At 34.5% G+C, this 24,296-nt stretch overlaps 1 protein-coding gene across 3 annotated transcripts in view; it reads left to right on the forward strand.

Moving 5' to 3' along the window:
- The window catches only part of LOC111043446, a 77,815-nt gene that overhangs the window by 16,053 nt on the left and 37,466 nt on the right, over nt 1-24,296 (forward strand). The window contains exon 2 of one of the 3 annotated variants that reach the window (XR_005572868.1): nt 7,974-8,202. The exons of the other annotated variants lie outside the window; for them this stretch is intronic. The gene's annotated coding sequence lies outside the window, so the exon portion shown is untranslated. Of the gene's footprint in view, nt 1-7,973; nt 8,203-24,296 lie in introns of those variants that run through there. 3 annotated transcript variants of the gene reach the window in all.

A 24,296-nucleotide genomic window follows, 5' to 3' on the forward strand; every position in this document is an offset into this window, starting at 1 on the left:
ATTATGAAATTCCTCAATTGACACAAGGGTCAGAACTATCAAATTCATATTATTTAGCACACATTTTATAATTATAGAAACATTCCAAATGAGATCAGAGAGGCCGAGGTGTGCTGTTTGGCCGTGTATAGAAGAGGTGTCGACAGGTGGCTATATAGCATTGGCTGAGAGGCAGCTGAAGCCCTTCTCTGCTCTCGTTACACCCGCCAACAACCCTTGTAGAGATAAAATTCCTTGAAATCATTAAGTGATTTTTCTTGACACGATATAAATGTTATTTTTTTCCTTTTTTTTAATGATAAATATTAGTCCTTTCTCTTATTTGTAACCTAGCGTGACACGGTCTCAGAGCCATCCTCTCTCATTATGAATAAGTTATCTTTCTTTATTTTTCTTATTTTTTCAAAAATATTCATTTACTTTGTAATTATTATAAAAAATATTTTGTGATTGCAAATGTGTTGTGCATGGAACTCTCCTCCACACGCAGACGATTGGTCTTTGTGGGGGAATTCCGTGTACTATATGTATCTCGCTTGCTATGTTTGTAAAATACCTATGTTGTAAAGAAGGAATAAAGATTATTTGAATTTGAAATTTGAATATTATTCCTATTGAGAAATCCATTTAAACTTCTAAGCCATTTCCCAGATCTCAAAATTTAGCAATCCTGGATCGTTGTTCGTAATAATAGCTTCAAGCTACAAGGAATTCCAAATTCTGTAGTGTAAGAGTAGCAAACAGTGAGTGGAGAATGAAGTTTTTTAATCAAATTTGAACGTTGAAAGCATTTTCTTAGCTCAAGCTATTGAAAAGTTACACAGAGCTTTACAGAGGAAGGTTCATTGATACAAAACAAGATGATTTGTTTCTCTTTTCGTGGATGATTGACTCAATGAATAAAGATATTCGCGTGTGGATATTGCACAATCTAGGTATCCAGATGCCTTTGAAGTGTGGATCAAATGACGGATCCCTCCCAGAGCAGAATAATATTATTCATTAATTGCAAAAGCTTTCCTTCTACTCTTTCTCCTTCTCGACTTCAGTCGAGATTCATCAGAGCTCAGCTCTTGTAACTGTAAAAGTAAATAGACACTGAGTTTGAACAAAATTGTGCAAATCTAGGTAAATACACGTATAACTACAGACGTGAGCTAAAAGTTAGGCTTATCTTGTTCTACTCTCAGATCATTCAAATTTGATTATTCAACAATAATTAGATCAGTACGAAACATCCATACTAAAACAGCTTCTTAAGAATGAGCTCTCATTTCTCAAAGTAATACTGTAGAACTGTGCAACCCACAACCAGGTACCCATTGCTATTGATAGAATAAACAATCTAGAGGTTTTCTAGTTTTCAAGTATAGAAGTTTTCTCTGACATTAGTAATACAATATTTCGCAAACAAATAAAAATGAAAAGTTCATTATTATCACGAAATCATGAGAAAAACCAACCAGCACACAAAATTCCCTTGTAGTTCGCTGGTGAAAGACCACGTAAATGGCCAAAAATTAAATACTAGGGAGTGCATAGAAGATAATAGAAAATAACAGTCACAATGATTTCTTGAATTCCGGATCAAGTCATCTCTAGTCCAGTCACTATCAATGTATAGATGCTAGCAATAGGTTGTTCTGATTTTTTAATATAATTATTTGGATACATAGGAGAAGTCCAGAACCAATTTCTCGAGCAAAATTTTCTTAGCTAGATACAGAATGGCCCAAATACCTCGTATTCTTGGTTAATTTTTCAGTATTCAGCTTCTTCCGCCAAATCCAGTAATCGGACAGAAAAATTTGCAAAACTACTGAATAAACAATAATACTTCAATATGTGGGTATACAAAGTTTTAAAATTGATTTTTAAGGTCCGGTTTCCGAACTCGGGATCTATAAGTTCTGGACTTACAGAGTCCAGGACTAAAATAAGCACTCGGGTCTAAATCGACTTTCTGAGTCACGATTTTATCTTCTAAACTCCGGAGTCTATTCAAGTCCTCGACTACGTTAACGCTCTGACTCAGAAAACCAATATTCTGACTCCAGAGTTTAAAGCCAGTTAAAGTCTAGAGCTTAGCTAAATCCCGAGCTCGGAAACCCGCCCTAAATTTTTCTAAGTGGATGAATTGATTATTCAATCAAGTCATCTTGCAAATTGATAATTCGTATTTCAATGTTAAAAATAGGATAATATACAGATATTTTTATTTAATTATAGCAGCCTCATTTAAATTTGAGTGGCGCAAAATCAATATAATTCTAGAGATTTGGTGACTATGTTTCAGCTTGAAATGAAAGCTGATTTTCCATTATCATTTATGCGTAATATCAGTGTTTGTGCTTTCAATCCACATCAAATTTCAAGAGCAACTCCAATTTGCTGTGTTGACATTTAAATGAATTAACAATTATCAAAATTGACAGACTCTTGAATGACATGTTTTGATGGAAATGATAGGGGTTTTGACATGATATTATGAATTAGGTAGGATTAGGAACAACGCGCGGAGGGTTATGAATGGAAATGTTTGTTGGATCAGTGCTTGTTAGCAGCAGTGGAAAAGTGATGTTTGTTTTTGAGGGCAATGATAGGGGTTTTGATTAGGACTCTATTTACAGTTGTCTGCTTCAAAGTCCGAGAACAGTGTTCAGGCAATCAGCCGGCTTGTGATTGTAGCCTACGCTTCACATCAACTCACAACTGAAGTGTGGGTTGCTTTTTCGAAACCATCTTTTTTGCAACAAAGCCCCAAATTGTTACTGCAATTCCCCTCTGCTTATACTGGATAAAGAAGCTTTTTAGAAGGATGAAACTCTGTTTGGTGACAGAGCAGTATCACCTGTCCAGAATGAAATCTATTAGTCTTGTAGATGATTGGATTGCGAATTACTGTGGTGTATTTGATTTTAATTACCCAATATCTATGATTATGAAGTACATGTTCATAATAATTGATAAATCTCTGAAGAGGTCTCAGGAACTAATCCGTTTCAATTGTAGAACCTTCTTGAAGGCAAGAAATAATAATGTTAAAGGATTCCTAGTCAACGAGAATTATCATATCATAGAAAAGCTCATGAGTTCACAATCTCTCATAATCCCAATCCTAAATCTCTCATAGTTCTAGCTATATTATAAGAGATACTTCGGTCACTTGCAAGTAGTATTTACTTATATGTATGGTTTCATATTATAGCATAGTGAGCCTGGAATTTCACAAACGTTACACCTTTTTCAACTTTAGATCAAAAAACTGATAAATGACATGTTGATATTGAATTACGCTGTGCACTCAAAAATGAGGAGAGAGAAGATCTCATTTAGCGAGACTCCACCTTATTCTAGTCAGTATATAGAAAACACAGGAGCTTGTGTGAGTGAATGTGGTCTTACGCTTCTAGATTGCTGCTTGCGTTCATAAAATTTGCCTTTCACAACACTGTTGGGTGTATTTCTGAAGATCGAGCTCAGCCACGTATGAGGATTTGGAGTCCGCTCAGGGGATAATGTACTGAATAATTTAACATGTGGTCTAAAAATCTTGCGCCAGACCTGGCCGCTCTTTTATTCTGAGGAAAACCGGACTCGCAATTTTAAGCACAGACAAACCAGGCGAGTGGAGTGGTCGCGGGTCGGGGAGGGTTGAAAAGGGAAGGCATGGGGTGAGGTTGGAGGTGACCAAGTGAGTGCAATTGAGTTGAGTGAATGGAGAATCGAATAATTTCACGGAGAGAAGAGTAAAATAAATAGAGAGGATGCGGAATTGAGATAATTGAATGTTTTCGATAGTGTTAGAAACTAACTATCATGTACTCTACATTTTTCACAAAAAAATATTGAACAATATTTTGTTCTACAATAACTTTCGAAAGCTTCAACCAATCAGCTTCAAATTTTTAATTATTATATTTCGAACATTTTTACAAATGGAGTTCGTTGTGCAAGAAAATTTACCAATTCCTTCGTTTTTCTTCAGACAAAAAAAAGGATAGGCTCTCAATATAACTATGTACTGTGTACTCTACAGATAAACTCGATAATCAAGATAGAAAACATACAATAGTTACATGAAATATTGTGAATTGATTTTAACCAGGAATTTCAATGGACTAACTGATAATATATGTAAATCCGTATTTGAATTATACATATATGCCTAGCTAGCTATAATTGGTATAGCAAATGAGATCAAAGAATTTTTACGTTCACTCCTGCTGAAATAAAAATACCACAGTGTTCTTATCATCTCTTCAGAGAGCTCATATGAAATTCTGCTCGCACTTGCTGCAATCTGCTGCCGTTTTGTGGTCTGCAATTCTTACCGTTGCTCTGGATGATTCCGCAATTATAGATGCTGAAGTGATAGATAAGGAATCTGAATATTGTGCAAGACAATATAGCATCGACTCCAAACCAACTCGTTACCATCTGACAGAGAGGTCAGCAATGTGAGATAATATCAAGAAGGATCAAAGGCAACACCTCATCAGAGTTCCCTATAATTACTATTAATGTATACTGCTGCACCAACTTAATACTATGACCCTGTGTTTCAATCAATTCAATTTTGTTAATGATTCTGAACAATTTAGATAGATCATGAGAATTTGATATTTCTGAAGATTTAATAATCAATGCTGTACATTGCTGATTTGCCCAACACATTCTATAAAGAATATGTAACCCATATATGATATTTTAACTATTACGTTAATAAGGAAATAATGTACTAATACCAGATTGGTCATGCATAAAGACAGGGTTATGAATAAAAGGTACACCAGTCAATAAAGAAAATTCGTGTATTACATAGGTACTCAATGGGCGATAATAAATCATGGAACAATTAGTATAAAATAATATAAGGATATATTATTTAGAAAATATCACAGAACTAGCTCACTTAAATTTCACTAGGCTTGTTCGTAACAAATAATATATATATATATATATATATATATAATATATATATATATATATATATATATATATATATATATATATATATATATATATATATATAGGTGTGAGAGGACAAGGTAGACCTAGGATGAGGTGGGGAGATAGAATAGCGGCTGACTTGTGGGAGAGTGGTTGGAGGAGAGAGCAGGAAGCATTGGATAGGGCTTTGTGGAGAGGCAGACTAAGAGGAAGGAATGCCGACCCCATTTAAATGGGATAAGGCACAGCCAAAGAAGAAGAAGAAGATATATATAAGCTCAATTTCTCAACTTGCCTCCGCTTGTCCAATAAAATCTATAACTTTATATTCCAATAATATCAAATATTATAAACATTCGTGAATCTCAGGGCTTGAGTTCGGCATACAGTGGAAATTAGATAAAATGAAACTTTGACCCTTCTTATAATTGCCTCCATGCAATAATATTCTTAATAATGATGATATAAGTCTATAGAATAATTCAAAATGCCTATGAATAATAGTTCTTTGGCTACTTAATTCTTTAATTTTCATTCAAGTTCTTAGTAAGACTTCTCTTATTCTTAACTAAATGCGCAAGTAATTATTAATCAAGCATGATTTTTGAATGTAACTTTCGACGAGCTAGCTTTGTTATGTTCATAAATACAAAGCAATGAAGGCCCACTGAAATTTACAACTCACGTGCGAAGATTTTCCCAAACTTAAAGATGTGGCATGGTTTCCGCCTAATGTGTCCTGTGCCTTATTAGTCCGGTGGGCTGGTGTCGTCGTCATCAGTGATGAAACAATTAATTTAGCAACTCTTGTCATACAGCGACTCCACTGAGTTATAATAATATTTGATTAATAATAAAATTTAAATTTGAACTTTGGCATAAAATAGTATAATGAGGGTTCAGTCTACTGCTCTCAAGTTTTGCTGGTGACTCTGGTGACCTCTGGCAAGCAAGTGAGAATTTCTTCTTTCTTCTTTTTCGATGATACTTTCTTATTCGAGTATTGATCAAGCAGTCATAGCAAGCAGACATAATTTTTTTTAGTGAGAGTAGTTGAAATAGTGTATGCAATAATTAAAGTGCTGATAGTCCAGGCACTGGCTTACATTGAGCATACATGAGAGAGGCAGAGAATTTGACTTCGGATTATTGTTAGGGGATCTTTATTGTGTATGAAACTCGATGTCGTCACGTCCCAGGGTGGTCGACAGATTAGTGGGAGGGGGGAAAGTTGTAAAAAACGTGCGCTTATAAAATCGCCTGTCCTGCAGTTACTATTCATAGTACAGCTTTGAATTTTTTCTCAATATTATGTACACATAACTGGCTTTCAATGTGGTCCTCTACATTTTTGCGATAAACCACATAGTTTTTCCATAAAAAAATATCTTGAAAAATCTATTTTTTTATTATGGATTTTTTTGTTATTTCTCGAATATTTAAGTCGTTAGCCGACTTAGAGGAAAAGGTCCCAAATAAACGTAATAGGCTGTTTATTCCTGAATTCAATGATATATATAGTTTGGGGGTTACGATCATTGATGCGGCGGTGGGGGGGAGGGTGATAATGCATGTAGTGGCCTGATTATCGCATCGCTCCTACTAGTCTATGCATTCAAATTATGTATTTCAGGAACGCTATCTTATCTACTTTCGGTCGCTGAACACGATTTTTCAATTCTCAAGCCTCAATAATTGATAGTTCTCATCATAATACAGTATACAAATTATGGTCAAAATTACAAACTTCATCTCATTATCATTATTTATGTGTCTCTTAGTCGATAAAAAACTCATATTTCATAAAGAGAGAATAATTATTCGATTTAGTTCAATTATCACTTTGGAATTGCATAAGTCAAGTAATGGAGTGAGTTAATCAAATAATATAGGCTACCCCATATAGAGCACCGTGTGACAGGAGTAAAATATCTTCTTAATATAAATTTACAGTTGAAGCACAAATAATGTCAATTACTCCCATGTGATATGATTAAATATTTGATTACAAAGGGAATACAGCTCTAAAGCTGCGTTTACGCCAAAGAGATGTTGATAGCTTAATCTTTATAGATTCTATTAGATTGAACATAACTTATAACATATCATAAACATGATGAACATATGTGTTTGTCAAGTTCCGTTCGATCTAATAGAATCTATGAAGATTGAGTTATTAGCATTTTGCTTAATAGCTTTGGTGTGAAAGCAGCTTCATCAACTGATTCCTGTAACTTATATCTACGAATAGATAGGTACTTTTCATCTGGCTGAGTTTGATTGATTGTCTTGGGGTGATACTTGAATGGAAGTGGAATAGGAGATATCTTTGTTGAATCTGAAATATTTGGAGAGAATACTGTTGGAAATCTATTGAGGGGAGATCAGTATAATTAACGTGTGAGAGTAAGCAATCAGTGAAGAAAGTGAAAAATCAGTGAGGAGTGAAGAAAGTAATCGAAGGAAGTAAAACAAGAATAATGGGAGATGAGAATGATTTCCAGAAACATAACCTTCTCACGAGAACATTACATTTTTCTTCAAGACTCTGATGGACAAGAGAACAAATCCTAAAACCTGTTTGGACGTATGGAATTTAGCTATGGGGCTGCTCTATAACATCTAACATCAATCAGATTCAAACATTTCAAAACAGAGTACTGCGGAACATGGTGAATGCGCCCTGGTACATAGGGAACAACGATTTGTACCGAGATCTGCACATCCCCTATGTGACCAGTGATTAAGACGATTGGCAGCCTATCATGAGTCACGTCTTCATCAACACGACAACACCAGAGTCATCCAACTACTAGACAGCACTGAACTCACAAGGAGGTTGAAGAGAACAAAGCCCTTCGAGTTGGTGTAGTGCTAGTGAAGTGAAAAAAGTATAAATGAAATAAATGTGTAGCGAAAGAATATAAAGTGAAGAAATAATTATAGATTAGAACTGTAGGCTTCACTGGAAGACTTAAGCAATAAAAATTAATATGTCTTCTCCTTCTTCTTCTTTCCAGGATTAGGCGTACACACCTGTTTCGGTTTCAAAGGATATAACTACTCTTATTTCACCACAGCCCACTATAGCCTATTAACTAAAGTAAGCCATGGCAAATCACAATTATGTATAAATTTTACAAATAACAACATATTTTTATAAGTTTTTTTAGCGCCTATTAAATTCTAGACTCTGATTGGTACATCAATATTTTCTTGTACAAATGTACTTCTGTATTACTACGCACATTGAACTAAATCCTACTTCCCCTTATTTTTATCATGATTTTTAATGTTCTGTTTAATGGTATTTATACAATAAATATTTTTGTGTTTTCTCAAACGTTTTATGTCCCTTATGGCATGCTAGAATTTACAAAACCCCTTTGTCCTCGTTTTATTGGATACTGTATACAATAATTATTCTATTCTAAGGTAGATAGAATTCTATATGTCCGGCTTGACCGCCGTTGATGTTGCCGACAGGCACTAGACTATTACTAATGAACCTAACCTCAATTCTTTGTTATTTATTTATCAAATGGTTAAAAAATTAATTCTATTTTTGTACCGTTGTCAATAATCACAGTATTTGGAATCTTTATTATCTTATCTATCTCAGTTGATTGATAGTACAGTTGATGATAATGTTTCTGGTTTCTTTTAATGAGACCTAGCTAATTCTCTTTACAATAATAAATTTGAAGGTGTATCAAAATGCACCGTTATTTTATATCAGCAGCATATTTTTTAAAGTTATTCTGCCCGATTTTATCAATGGAGGAAATAATATATTTTCAAAACTTACTGTTGTAAATGGACAACAGTTGGAAGAAGGCAGAATACAAAATTTCTCTCAGAAGAGCCTACAAGCTGCAGATTTCAAAATTTAGTTCATGAGAGAGTTCTTCAGCCCAGGGGGCCCACTAGTTATTGAAATAAAGCTATGAACGTGAGTTCATTTATCTTTGTTTCATGTTAAACAATGATATTATATTTATGTTCTCTTGTGATGCTTCACTTTTTTATAATATTCTACGGTAATGATAAAAAATATTCTATGTGCGGAAATTAGAACACTATTTTATTTTTAATTCTCTCACAGCTAGTACAAGTACCAAACCGCACTTCAATGACCAATTAGTGGAAATTATTACTGAATTCCAATGTGTTAACATCAATTGTGCAGAATACCTAAAACTACCGTTTACAGAGCTGCGCAAACCTGTAACATTCAACATTTTCCGGTACCCAGCGCCTTTTGTACATTCAATAAGAATAAGATATTCCTCCAAGTATCAATATTTGATTTCCATTGACAAATAAATTTCCATGGTTGATGATGCCCGTATGATCTCTTAGCTTGTTTGTGGGTAGTCGAGAGTGCGTGGATCATTTGATGATCAAACATTCATTTTCACCGGAGGGATTCGAACCTACGACCAGGTAGCGCTAGCCGACTGAAGGATGCGATGCTTCATTCGTCTTTGCTAACCTGACCAGCTATTGCTAGAGAATATTATATATTTCTGACCTATGAGCAGAGGATTGAATTACATTATCTTAAGTTGTTAAGTAGAATGTTAATAGTTGATGAAATCAATATCCAATAAGAATCCAATAAGTCAGACACAAATATAAAATCTTATTTCCATGGAGATCTCGAATTATAAGAAGTTTGCAAATTTTACCTTCCAGTAAGACAAAATTTCCAGCAAGACAAGGTATAGACTGATGACAATCAGCTTTCATTGATCTTGAAGATGTGGTCCACTGATAGAGCTATGACAAAGGGCTGAGTAGAGCGAAGAAAGGGAATTGAAGGGCACTCGAGGCTCAAAAGATTTCTTCTCGATGGAAAGAAACAAGGTCCCAGTACCTTATCGATAGAAACATCGGGAAAACAAGAGCGTCACAATAAAATTCCGCACAATGGATGGAGGTGACTGCATGTCAAACAATGGCTCAGCCACTCTGACTTGGGCGCTAACAAAGTCTTCCAGGTGCACTTAGATCACGCTTTTCTTTGCCAAATTCTTTGTCTCTCCTCCATCTACACTGTATTTTCCTCTCCTCGTACCAGTTTCCAACATACTAAATCAAGAGGGGGAAATTCTATAATGATAATGAATCATTGCAATAATTTCAAGTCAGATTTTATTCAGATTTCCTTTTGAAACTAGCAATACATAACTCAATAATCTGAAACATCACCAACACAAGAGTAGCATACTCGGGAAACGATTTTTAGACTATTCATGAGTCTAAAAATCAAATTATGAGTCGAAATATGAGTATAACAATATTTAGAGAAGTCGGCTCCACAAGTGGTCATCTCTAGACATCTCTTACATCTACTACCAGGCCCGGCCCCAGGGGTGGGCGGACCGGGCGGCCGCCCAGGGCGGCAGGTTTTGGGGGCGGCAAATTTAAAGGAACGGAAAATTTCAAAATACAAATAAATAATAAATTCATAATATCAATGTGAATGGTAAAATTATATAAGAAGCTTTTCAACCTCGAGCTAATGATCACTTTGGAATTGCGTAAGTCAAGTAATTGAGTGAGTTAATCAAATAATATAGGCTACCCCATATAGAGTACCGTGTAACAGGAGTAAAATATTTTCTTAATATAAATTTACAGTTGAAGCACAAATAATGTCAATTACTCCCATGTGATATGATTAAATATTCGATTACAAAGGGAATACAACTCTAAAGCTGAGTTTACGCCAAAGAGATGTTGATAGCTTAATCTTTATAGATTCTATTAGATTGAACATAACTTATAACATATCATAAACATGATGAACATATGTGTTTGTCAAGTTCCGTTCGATCTAATAGAATCTATGAAGATTGAGTTATTAACATTTTGCTTAATAGGTGTGAAAGCAGCTTCATCAACTGATTCCTGTAACTTATATCTACGAATAGATAGGTACTTTTCATCTGGCTGAGTTTGACTGATTGTCTTGGGGTGATACTTGAATGGAAGTGGAATAGGAGATATCTTTGTTGAATCTGAAATATTTGGAGAGAATACTGTTGGAAATCTATTGAGGGGAGATCAGTATAATTAACGTGTGAGAGTAAGCAATCAGTGAAGAAAGTGAAAAATCAGTGAGGAGTGAAGAAAGTAATCGAAGGAAGTAAAACAAGAATAATGGGAGATGAGAATGATTTCCAGAAGCATAACCTTCTCACGAGAACATTACATTTTTCTTCAAGACTCTGATGGACAAGAGAACAAATCCTAAAACCTGTTTGGACGTATGGAATTCAGCTATGGGGCTGCTCTATAACATCTAACATCAATCAGATTCAAACATTCCAAAACAGAGTACTGCGGAACATGGTGAATGCGCCCTGGTACATAGGGAACAGCGATTTGTACCGAGATCTGCACATCCCCTATGTGACCAGTGATTAAGACGATTGGCAGCCTATCATGAGTCACGTCTTCATCAACACGACAACACCAGAGTCATCCAACTACTAGACAGCACTGAACTCACAAGGAGGTTGAAGAGAACAAAGCCCTTCGAGTTGGTGTAGTGCTAGTGAAGTGAAAAAAGTATAAATGAAATAAATGTGTAGCGAAAGAATATAAAGTGAAGAAATAATTATAGATTAGAACTGTAGGCTTCACTGGAAGACTTAAGCAATAAAAATTAATATGTCTTCTCCTTCTTCTTCTTTCCAGGATTAGGCGTACACACCTGTTTCGGTTTCAAAGGATATAACTACTCTTATTTCACCACAGCCCACTATAGCCTATTAACTAAAGTAAGCCATGGCAAATCACAATTATGTATAAATTTTACAAATAACAACATATTTTTATAAGTTTTTTTAGCGCCTATTAAATTCTAGACTCTGATTGGTACATCAATATTTTCTTGTACAAATGTACTTCTGTATTACTACGCACATTGAACTAAATCCTACTTCCCCTTATTTTTATCATGATTTTTAAATGTTCTGTTTAATGGTATTTATACAATAAATATTTTTGTGTTTTCTCAAACGTTTTATGTCCCTTATGGCATGCTAGAATTTACAAAACCCCTTTGTCCTCGTTTTATTGGATACTGTATACAATAATTATTCTATTCTAAGGTATCTGATAGAATTCTATGTGTCCGGCTTGACCGCCGTTGATGTTGCCGACAGGCACTAGACTATTACTAATGAACCTAACCTCAATTCTTTGTTATTTATTTATCAAATGGTTAAAAAATTAATTCTATTTTTGTACCGTTGTCAATAATCACAGTATTTAGAATCTTTATTATCTTATCTATCTCAGTTGATTGATAGTACAGTTGATGATAATGTTTCTGGTTTCTTTTAATGAGACCTAGCTAATTCTCTTTACAATAATAAATTTGAAGGTGTATCAAAATGCACCGTTATTTATATCAGCAGCATATTTTTTGAAGTTATTCTGCCCGATTTTATCAATGGAGGAAATAATATATTTTCAAAACTTACTGTTGTAAATGGACAACAGTTGGAAGAAGGCAGAATACAAAATTTCTCTCAGAAGAGCCTACAAGCTGCAGATTTCAAAATTTAGTTCATGAGAGAGTTCTTCAGCCCAGGGGGCCCACTAGTTATTGAAATAAAGCTATGAACGTGAGTTCATTTATCTTTGTTTCATGTTAAACAATGATATTATATTTATGTTCTCTTGTGATGCTTCACTTTTTTATAATATTCTACGGTAATGATAAAAAATATTCTATGTGCGGAAATTAGAACACTATTTTATTTTTTAATTCTCTCACAGCTAGTACAAGTACCAAACCGCACTTCAATGACCAATTAGTGGAAATTATTACTGAATTCCAATGTGTTAACATCAATTGTGCAGAATACCTAAAACTACCGTTTACAGAGCTGCGCAAACCTGTAACATTCAACATTTTCCGGTACCCAGCGCCTTTTTGTACATTCAATAAGAATAAGATATTCCTCCAAGTATCAATATTTGATTTCCATTGACAAATAAATTTCCATGGTTGATGATGCCCGTATGATCTCTTAGCTTGTTTGTGGGTAGTCGAGAGTGCGTGGATCATTTGATGATCAAACATTCATTTTCACCGGAGGGATTCGAACCTACGACCAGGTAGCGCTAGCCGACTGAAGGATGCGATGCTTCATTCGTCTTTGCTAACCTGACCAGCTATTGCTAGAGAATATTATATATTTCTGACCTATGAGCAGAGGATTGAATTACATTATCTTAAGTTGTTAAGTAGAATGTTAATAGTTGATGAAATCAAAATCTAATAAGAATCCAATAAGTCAGACACAAATATAAAATCTTATTTCCATGGAGATCTCGAATTATAAGAAGTTTGCAAATTTTACCTTCCAGTAAGACAAAATTTCCAGCAAGACAAGGTATAGACTGATGACAATCAGCTTTCATTGATCTTGAAGATGTGGTCCACTGATAGAGCTATGACAAAGGGCTGAGTAGAGCGAAGAAAGGGAATTGAAGGGCACTCGAGGCTCAAAAGATTTCTTCTCGATGGAAAGAAACAAGGTCCCAGTACCTTATCGATAGAAACATCGGGAAAACAAGAGCGTCACAATAAAATTCCGCACAATGGATGGAGGTGACTGCATGTCAAACAATGGCTCAGCCACTCTGACTTGGGCGCTAACAAAGTCTTCCAGGTGCACTTAGATCACGCTTTTCTTTGCCAAATTCTTTGTCTCTCCTCCATCTACACTGTATTTTCCTCTCCTCGTACCAGTTTCCAACATACTAAATCAAGAGGGGGAAATTCTATAATGATAATGAATCATTGCAATAATTTCAAGTCAGATTTTATTCAGATTTCCTTTTGAAACTAGCAATACATAACTCAATAATCTGAAACATCACCAACACAAGAGTAGCATACTCGGGAAACGATTTTTAGACTATTCATGAGTCTAAAAATCAAATTATGAGTCGAAATATGAGTATAACAATATTTAGAGAAGTCGGCTCCACAAGTGGTCATCTCTAGACATCTCTTACATCTACTACCAGGCCCGGCCCCAGGGGTGGGCGGACCGGGCGGCCGCCCAGGGCGGCAGGTTTTGGGGGCGGCAAATTTAAAGGAACGGAAAATTTCAAAATACAAATAAATAATAAATTCATAATATCAAATGTGAATGGTAAAATTATATAAGAAGCTTTTCAACCTCGAGCTAATGAAGCCTTTTCTAAGATCAACAAAGTCCCAGGAACGTCTGAGTGGTCTAGCGAACATAAAATAGTTCAGTCCCCAGATCTTGAAGAATTGGTGAAGGAATTTCCCCATGCAAAGGTCAGACGAGTTCTAATTAATTAAACAGGTGTGTTAAACAAACTTGTAGAAATTGTAGTTCTAATTACTTAGCAAGTTAAGGAGGTCTAATACTATGTTGCAGTCTACGTCTTAAGGCTGTGCAAAGGCTAAAAATAAACTTTCTTGTACTGGTGATATTTTTCATAGTTTTTCGATTTGTACAGGTGTATATCAAAATGAAAAAGTTTTCTTGGGAAAACATTTTCTCTCAATCATTACTTTTCGAGATATGAACGCCTAAAGTTTAAATTTTTGGGACAGGACATTTCAAATTCGGTACATTTCAAGAATTTAAACTTTAGGCGCACATGTCTCAGAAATTAATGATTGAAAAAAAATGTTTTTCCAAGAAAACTTTTTCATTTTGATAGCTTGATCTTCAAGCGATCCTTGATCGAGTCCTCGCGTGCCTCTCCACTAGGAAATACTGAAATGAAGTGCAACTAACGTGTGATTCTCATAGAACATAATCTCCTGAGCTTATATCATTGTGCAAAATATCACTGTGACGACAATTATAGATGGTGATGATGATTGAAGCTAAAAATAAGGTGTTTTTTCACAATACAATGAGCATTGTTGTCAAGTGTACCTGGAAATCTATTTGAGATAGAGCGCTCTACCTAGTCTCAGATTTTAGAGCACAAAATTACGCCCAGAGGGATTTTGAATTTTACATCTAGATTGTAATCAGGATATATTGTTGATCAAATACTAAATATGATCAAAATTGATTTTTTTTAAATATCACTCATATTTGGAAAATCATAACTCAGTACTCATTGGAGATAGAGAGTTCCAAATGATTTCATCTCATTCAGAATTTTATGATCTTAAAAAAGCAAGAGCAAATTTTTCTGTCCGATCACTGATTTTGCCGGAAATAGCTGAAAACTGGAAAATGAACCTAAAATACGAACTTTTTGGGCCACTCTGTATTAGCACAAGGGAATTTTACATGAAGAATTTGGTTCTGAACTTCTCTCATGTATCCAAATAAAATACAAAAAATCAGAACTATGATATAAATTGCAAGCAAACCCCCATTTTTATGTCTATATTGACTGGACTTTACTGTTCCCCAATATTTATATTTGTCAAATATTTGTTTAAATGTCAATAAATATTGTTGAACATAATTTTTTAGAGTTTACTGAAACTCTGTGGAGTCGCATCACAGCGGAGACACAATATAACGCTGGTTACACACTGGGCGGTTTCTGCCGCGGCGGCGAAACTGCCGTCGCCGCCTCGAAAAAAAGTCGAGCTTACAGATTCAGCGGAAAAAATACCGCCAAACATTGAGCGGCAAAATTACCGCCACGTATGATCAGTAGCCAAGATAATTATTGTAGTTCTTCATCGCAAATGTGTTGTAACTTCTCTGTTTCATGAGTGTTCAGTTAGTTGTATTTTGCACATTTTTCAAAAGTATATATTATTAAGTGTTTAACTTAAAATGGAAAGGCTACAACTTTTACCACTTTTGTTGTAGCGTCAAAGGAAAAGAAGACAGCAGAGGAATAGCCTTGCTTGGATTCATTGAAATCAACGTTTTTATTAAATCGACAGCGATATACAACATATTACAGTTTTTTCCTTGTCTTCCAGAGTTTCAAATCCCCCTAATCTCCATACACACTTCCTTCCACGCATTTCTTGTTGCATCTCAATCCTTAAATATGTCGAGGGTTTTGTCCCACAAAACTGGCCTCTGTTCCACAAATGATATTTACAACTCATTGTCTATTAACTTACTCATTTTCTCACACTCGTCAACCACAAACACTTAAAACAATAAATGAATGTTATAAACAACTTACAAACTTTACAACAAGACACAAATTAAAAGGCTGATTTTCAAAGACCTCTGACTTGGAGCAACTGGAAAAACGACTGATCAGCGGCGACGGTAGACAACCGCCAAATGTATTAACGCCCATTTGGTCATGTAGGCCACTGCGTAGACAAGAGCGGAAAAAACACCGCCAGCCGCAGTGGCAGTGGACGGCTACACAGCTGCCGCCAACGGCAATATAGCCGCGCGGCGTTTATGCCGCCCAGTGTGTAAGCTTCCATTCAAGTCCATAGACTACTGCTCGAACGGCGGCGACGGCGAAATTACCGCCCCAGCAGAAACTGCCCAATGTGTAACCGGCTTTAGGCGATCGTTCAAGGAGGGGTGGAACCCGGTATTAACAATTGAAGACGGGATACTTGCGGGGGGGGGGGCGGCAGTTGCCGATCCCGCCCAGGGCGGCAAAGTCCCTAGGGCCGTGCCTGTCTACTACTCTTACATCTGTCGTGTGTTAATGAGAAGGATATTTTATATCCTTCTTAGAGAATCGACAATTATTATTTGTTGAAACACTGCCGATTTATTAAGTTACAACACATTATTATATTATCGTTATTCTGATTGGGTCGCCGCCAACCTGTCTCCCCGACAACTAGTCTCCTACCTATTTTGATCACAGGCGTCAGTAAATCCCCTGGCAAAATATACCATTGCCGTCATAGTCTCCCCGACAGTAAATCCCCTACTAGAAAAAAGGAGCCTAGTTGTCGGCGACAACTAAGCTCCTCACACGCTCACGACAACTAGTCTCCCCGTCAGTAAATCCCCTGCTGAATAGGTCGGGTTGTCGTGATCGTACCCGACAACTACTCTCCCCGACAGCTAATACCCTATTGAGCATTGAAACCAGTTTGAAGCGGGCGGGGAAGTAGTACAATCACAGATACTGTTGTACACATTCTATGAATTCAATTATTAGAAGGAAAGCGTGTTGAAGTTGTCACTTCTATCACTGCAAACATAAATTTAAAAAAATTAATTATATCTCTTTCCGAATTCAACTCCAGGATCTGGATAAAAACATTTAATTAGTCTACATCTCTCTTATTATTTCCAGTCAAACCTTCTATAGAAGGTTTTGGAGAAGATAATTCGTCTGGTGTTTATTTTTATCGCAGAAATAGAGGATTGACAAGTTGCTATCTATTTCAAACTGATTCGGTTTATAATAACACCTTATAATCATTTTTTATGACTTTTCTTATCATTATTCTTGTTTATATTTTTGTGCAATAAACTCCCTTCTTCTGGGGGTACCAGGACGTAGGAAAAAAGGAAAAAGGAAGGAAGGATTATTACTTTGTATGGCAAAGCAGTAATGTGAAAATTGAGAAAGAATAGAAGAGATTAAACTCCAATGGTAAGGCTATTCAGCCAGAGTATGGCTTTGTCATCAGCTGAATTTCATTTCAATCAATTTATCAATATCATTCTCTCTCTCTCACTCACTCACTCTCACACTCTATCTATCTATCTCTCACTCTCTCTCTCTCTCCCTCTCTCTCTGCGTGTGTCTCTCTCTCTCTCTGTCTCTCTCATGGTGGAGTGCTGATGAGAAAGATCAAATATCCGTGAATATCATTTTCCAAAAATGGACATTTATATGTTTGAACTTCACCGTGTCATGTAGATGCATCTCAATCACATTATTATCATTATCAAATATCATTATTATCGGGGAGTCCAATCTCACTAGGCATCAAACCTGCAACAGTGTAGAAATCAATCTGAAAAAAAAATTCATCTAATTTCCATATTGTTGACTGTTCCTTCAGTTTATGGTTTATAAAATTCATTGGATAATTCCTTTTTAAATATTATAATCCAGAATTCAAGCCAAAATTTTGTAATCTACACAAATGAAGTAAATAATCTAATCTGTTCATCTGAATGAACTGAATTCACTAATGTTATTCTTAAATTTGATTTTATGATTTCTCATTCACCATAAAATTATTTTTCTATTTTCTCGATTTAACTTATTCCATAAACGTATATCTTTCAACCTCTCTTGTTATCTCTAAGTATAACTGTCCCCATCATTCTAGATCATTGTGATTGGCGAAATATCGCACTTTTCTGTTATCACACAGAAACATTCCTATCGTTTCAGATATCGAACTTACAAGCAACCTATGAGAATATCAGTGATCAATAATTGATTATTAGAAAATTAATTATTGGGGATCGATAAAGTGTGGGAAAGTGAGATTGTTTTGTATTCGACCTTCAGAAACCAACCACTCTCATGATATGAACATCCAAATAGAACTGGGTAACAGTCATAGTGCAGGTTGCACAACAGCCGGTTAAGTTTTAACCGTGATTAATTCCACGAGAACCAATCAGAGAAGCAGTCTCTTCAAAAACGCATTCTCTGATTGGTTCTCGTGGAATTAATCACGGTTGAAATTTAACCGGCTGTTGTGCAACCGGGCCATAGATTCTTTTATTCGCTAGAATCTTAAGGTGTTGATTGTCATTGTATTTCAATATCACAATCACAATATTGTTTGGAGTTCATCTTTGCCAAACACCGCCTATTTTTTTATTAATTTTGAATTTATTCCAAGTTTCAATCCATACCTATCGTACAGTACATTGCAATGATAAATGTTATGTGTAGTGAATAGTTGCAGGAACAGCATATGGGCGTGGCCTTGCCCCCAGGACCCAGGGACCAGCGCCAAGGCCAAAAATCATTTTCTATACTCTTATTTCTAGTCTTTGGATTAGCATTCTTTTGTAATGTAGAATTTTTATCAATTTTTCTAAAAGCATAGGTGTAATTATCATTATTCAAGATAACCCGCTCTGTTCGTGATAATTGATTTGAATTTACAATTTCCTTCTTGAGTGAAAAAAAATTTTGTACACTCTGATTGAGAGACATTAGAACAATATTATTATTTTTTTGTAATGTAGAATTGATGTTCACTCTTTTAAAATTATAGGTGTAATTATCATTATCCAAACATGAATTGAACACTGTCAAAATAATAGTATAGTTTCCTTTTGATGGACTATAAGTCGAATGTAATAAGATCACAATCCAAAAACTGCAATTGAATACAATTAACCATATCAAACTTTCTGAAACCCTCCGTACACCTCTCTCCATTCTCTCTCTGCAATAGTTCATAAGAATAAGAATGGGCTTAGCCGTCTTTTATGTCATTCAACATTCTTGTTCTGTTTTGCTCATTCTCTGGTGTTTCTCTTTCTTCTCATTCCGTTTATATGCCATATGCTTCTCTCTATCCCTTTCGATTTTTTTTTCTCTATTTTAATTCCAACTTGCAACTTGTAAAGACGTGCTTCCTGTGGGGTTATCTCTTATGATAGAGTCCCACATTATGAAGCCATTGTGTAAAGTTGTATTTTTGATATTTATAAGCGCAGTCGCTAAAGTCCCCTGTTTGTGAATAAATTCACAAATAATTAAGGCTGTCCGGCTCACAAAATTGCTGGGTTCAAACCTCAGCTCCAGCTCAGTGGTAGAAACATGAATTTTCCAAATACAATTAGTCACCATAAGGTTTAATGATCGGTGATTATTAATTCTTACCGCTGCTTCTATGAAGTTCTTGAAGAATACCAGTGAGAAAATCAAAAGAATAATTGATGACTGACTATCAGTAACCATGTACACAATAGAGAATAATAAAGACCAACTATAGTTTTTTCTAATTGATCCTTAAAACGCTCGTCATGAATATGGGTATTCACCAATTCATCCTTCTGAAATTCCTTGTAACTTACAATGCCAGTTCTTGAAGCTCTCTGGATCCTTATATGATATAACTGGAACCTTATTAATATAATTATCAATATATTTTTTCTGGCGGACTAATATGACTATCATCAAAGGATGATAAGTATGGAGTGCTCTTAATAAGATCAATATTAATTTATTCAATAATTTTATATGCTGCTGAATATTTTTTGGTACCAAAACAGCTCAAACTGTATATCACAAGATGAGTTAGGATATAATAAAAAATTCTATGACTTTGTATGCTGACATAAAACACAAAATATATTCCCATAAAACAGTGTATATAAAATTTTCTATATCTATAATTTTCTTTAAATAAATTCTTTTCTAAAATCTGAATAATTATCACAGGGTTTAATAGCATTCACAATAGGGAGTTTTAAAAATTTATAAATATACTATACTTAATACTGATGCTTAGACTTCCAGTCAATTCAGAATTCTACAAATAAAAACCTGTTCGGTCTGCAGATTTAATATGATATACTTTGATCAATTTGCAAATAATATTTATTAATAAATTAATATTCAACATGTGATCTGAGGGTTTTATATGAGTTCGGGCCGTGCATGGAAGTAAGCTTCCTATATATATCAGGTAAATTCATAAAATATTCTTATAACTATGTGATAGTACTCAACACGTTGTGATTTTTTCTTTAATTCAAGTTTATTTGTATAGCGCTTTTGATTAATTCCCCAACTATGCATAGAAAGGCCTTAAACAAGCTCGTTTGATTTATCACTCACATTAATGAAGTTCTTGACGGTCTCGTGGATTGAATTAATTATTTCCAATAATTAATTGGGCAGGTCCTTTTCGTCTCTGCTGGGCTAACACGTGGTCCAGATTTCTTATAGATTTCTTTCCGAATTAAAGATATATTTATGGGAATTTATTACAAATTATGAACTCTTCAACAACACTGAGTTCACAGATAATTTAACATTAATTACAAATATTTCACATTTGAAAAAAGGGGTTGGCTTGATAATTTTAAAATTCTAAAGGAAGAAAGAAGCCTAAACTCTATGTGCATCCTCTCAGGTCACAAGAAGAAGATCACAAGCCAGAAGAAGGTGGTTTTCAGAAAAATTTATCTCTTCCTAGAACAATTTTGTAAGCTTCTTTCTGATTGGCCTTCAATTTAGTAAACTCAATACAATTGGTTGTTTCAGAATCAGGGCTTCTTCAACTCTATGATAGAAAGAATAAATAAAAAGTTTTCTTTTATAAATATATGGAGTGATTATCTTAACTATATGCATAAATAAATCTCGATATACGATGTTAACATGTTACAATATGTATTTAGTTTCTTATATGAGTTTTGTATACTCTTGATTTTCGTGCTTTTTAGATTATAATAAATATTTATACAGCAATAATAGTTGTCCTTATTTCTATACGTAAACCTTCCTTAGTATATATATAATACATCTTTTGTGAGTAAATTTTTATAATTCAACCTATACTGGTTGATCGAACAATCAGCTGATACGCTGGGTATTGATTCAAATAACTATCGATTTATTCTAGATCGATTGATCCATTTAAAAATGTAAACAAATAATTCTAACCTCAACGTACATGCAAACTTTTATTTTTTATAATCTGCCAATAATAAATAAGCCGCTTTATGATTTTTAATTCTGTCAATGGATTCTCATTAGTTGTTGAATCATAGTTATGCATGTTTTTCCTTATCATTCTAGATAATACGATCACTCTTTATCGCTAACAATATTCGATTCAATTTGATTGATCCTTTGACTAGGTTTAACTTTCTTTTCTATTTTATAATTCTATTAAAATTCACTGGTTTACTCAAAGTATTCTTTGGTGCTAAAATACCACGTGACAAACTATATATTACAGTATACATTATTTATACATACATATTTCGTTTATTTTTCATCACTTTCATTGTTCAAGTATACAATATAACTATACATTTCTTACAGCATTCATATTGTATACATACAGAATACATAGAGAATGACTGGCACAGCCATCACTTTATTAAAAGTCACCATTGTTTCCTTATTCACTTTACTCGCAAGGGTTCGAGTGATACTGCCACATATTCACTGAAATTTTCCTATTTTGTCCTCTATGTCCAGATCGCCTTTAAAGCTGAAGTCACAGCCTAGGTACTTGAAATGTGACACCGGTTCCAGCACTCTGTTATCCACAACAAACTTTGATCTGACTCGCCTGAAAATTCCATTACTTAATTATCTATTGAGACTCAGGAGTTATACTCTTTGACTCTTTGCACATTTCATTCAAGAAATAAACTAGTCTTTGCAACTCATCTTCATTCTCTTGGATTATCCAACGATCATCTGAGAACAATAGTGCATCCAGGTAATTGTCATTATTAGTAATGGTGTTATCAGGTATTGTATTATTAGTAGTTATCTCAATATTCTAAGTGCAGTAGATGAATTCAGAGTATTCGGCAATGTATAATTCTAGATATGATCCACAACTGGATGTGATATTTATAGGAATTTCATAACAAAGGAAACTGGTTCAGGAAGGAAACTTACTGTGGCCTACTGTTTGGAAAGCGGTTGCCTCTTTGGTTGTGCTAATGGGCTATAGATTAGATTCATATGCCTGCTATTTTTAGATTAGATTTCTTTATTTATGTATGTTACAATATTTACTGGCTTATACACTGTGATGAATATTTTGAGTAAATCTCATGAAAGAAGAGAATTAACTATAAAAATTATAATTTCCCTTATAAAATAGAAGGTTTGCCAAACAAACAGTTAGCACCCGAGCGATAAGGCTCCCTTATCAACAGCTGAGTGTAAGCTAAGAGTACCATTTTGTATTACGCATTTTTTCAAAGAATTATTTAATAAAATTATAATTATTTTGCTAATTGAGTACAAACCATTCATGAATTACCTACTCATTGAACTTTTGGAGGTTACACTTTTGTTTACAATTGATCAGATGTTTTGTAACAGCTCAGACACAGCTGACTGACTCAATATTATCAATGTCATGCCAGGTTTCAATGCAAGCTATAATATTATTTCTAAAATGAAGAACTATTGAAAAAGGATAAAGAATTCCAATATATAAAATATAATTTTCCCATAAAAATAATGATCAATTAACACTTTATATGAATATGAGTTGTGAATCGAGACAGGGAAATATGCCCAATCCTAGAAGGCAAGAAGAAGAAGAAGAAGATTATGCAATACCAACAATATCAATGCTGCTAATAAGAATTACCAATCTTATTTCAGAGAACTTAAAGTCACGATCCCTCAAGATGTAACTCATTTTATCTTTGAATCAGACAATATATTCTTATTAGTTGGAGCTAGAAAAGGTTTATATTAATATTTTAGTATTCTACTTCTACTTCTGACTTCTACAGTATGGGCATGATTGCCTGGTCTTTAAAAGAACCTTTTGAAAAGTCTAAACTATGTGATGTTATATTTGGCGTCGCATGTGCCCTGCTTGGCCGCAGTGGGTAGAGCAAAGATTTTTAAATAAATTTAATATTTTTGTGACTCATGAGAGAAAAATACCACCAGTTTCTTACCAGCTCTCCTAGGAGCTCAAACAGTTCTCTGCTTTCACTGGCTGCAAACGTCAGCCGCTTTAACAGTTTTTGTGACTGATTTGGTGTACTCCACAAATATAGATGCATTAGAGATAGACAGATATAAGGGCTCTGATTATTATACTGGACAATGCGGTATCTCCACTGATGCCACCCGCCACCATTCGCCAAAGTGGTCAGCAATGAAAAATGATACCGAGTGGAATCAAAGGCGACCCTCTATCAGAATACCTTATAAATTCTATTAATTTATATTGCTGCTGCAACTTAATACTATGACCCTTAAGTTCCTCCAAATCGGATGTGATGGTTCTGAATAATTTAAGTAAATCTTGAGAATGTAATATTTCCAAAGATTTAATAATCAATGCTGTATATTGCTGATTTATCCAACTTATTTGGTGAAGAATATAGTTGGTTGATAATTTAAATAATATATCAATACTGGTAATAAAATAGACTATAACAAGATTGGTCATGCATGAAGATAGGATCATAAATAAAGGGTACACCATTCAATAAACACAAAACTATAATTACATGAAATATCAACGAGCAATAATAAACAAAATAGAGCAAAAAATATAAAAATAATATGAGAATAAATATATATATTGAAAAATATCACAGACTGCTCACTAATAATTGACTTTGGTTCTTAGCATCAATTAATACCATGTGCTTCTTTAATCAGCATATATACTTTCAAACTTTACAGCTCAGTTGTCGAATTGCTGTTGCTTGTCG

Source organism: Nilaparvata lugens, chromosome 1 (assembly GCF_014356525.2).
Source record: "Nilaparvata lugens isolate BPH chromosome 1, ASM1435652v1, whole genome shotgun sequence".
NCBI lineage: Eukaryota > Metazoa > Arthropoda > Insecta > Hemiptera > Delphacidae > Nilaparvata > Nilaparvata lugens.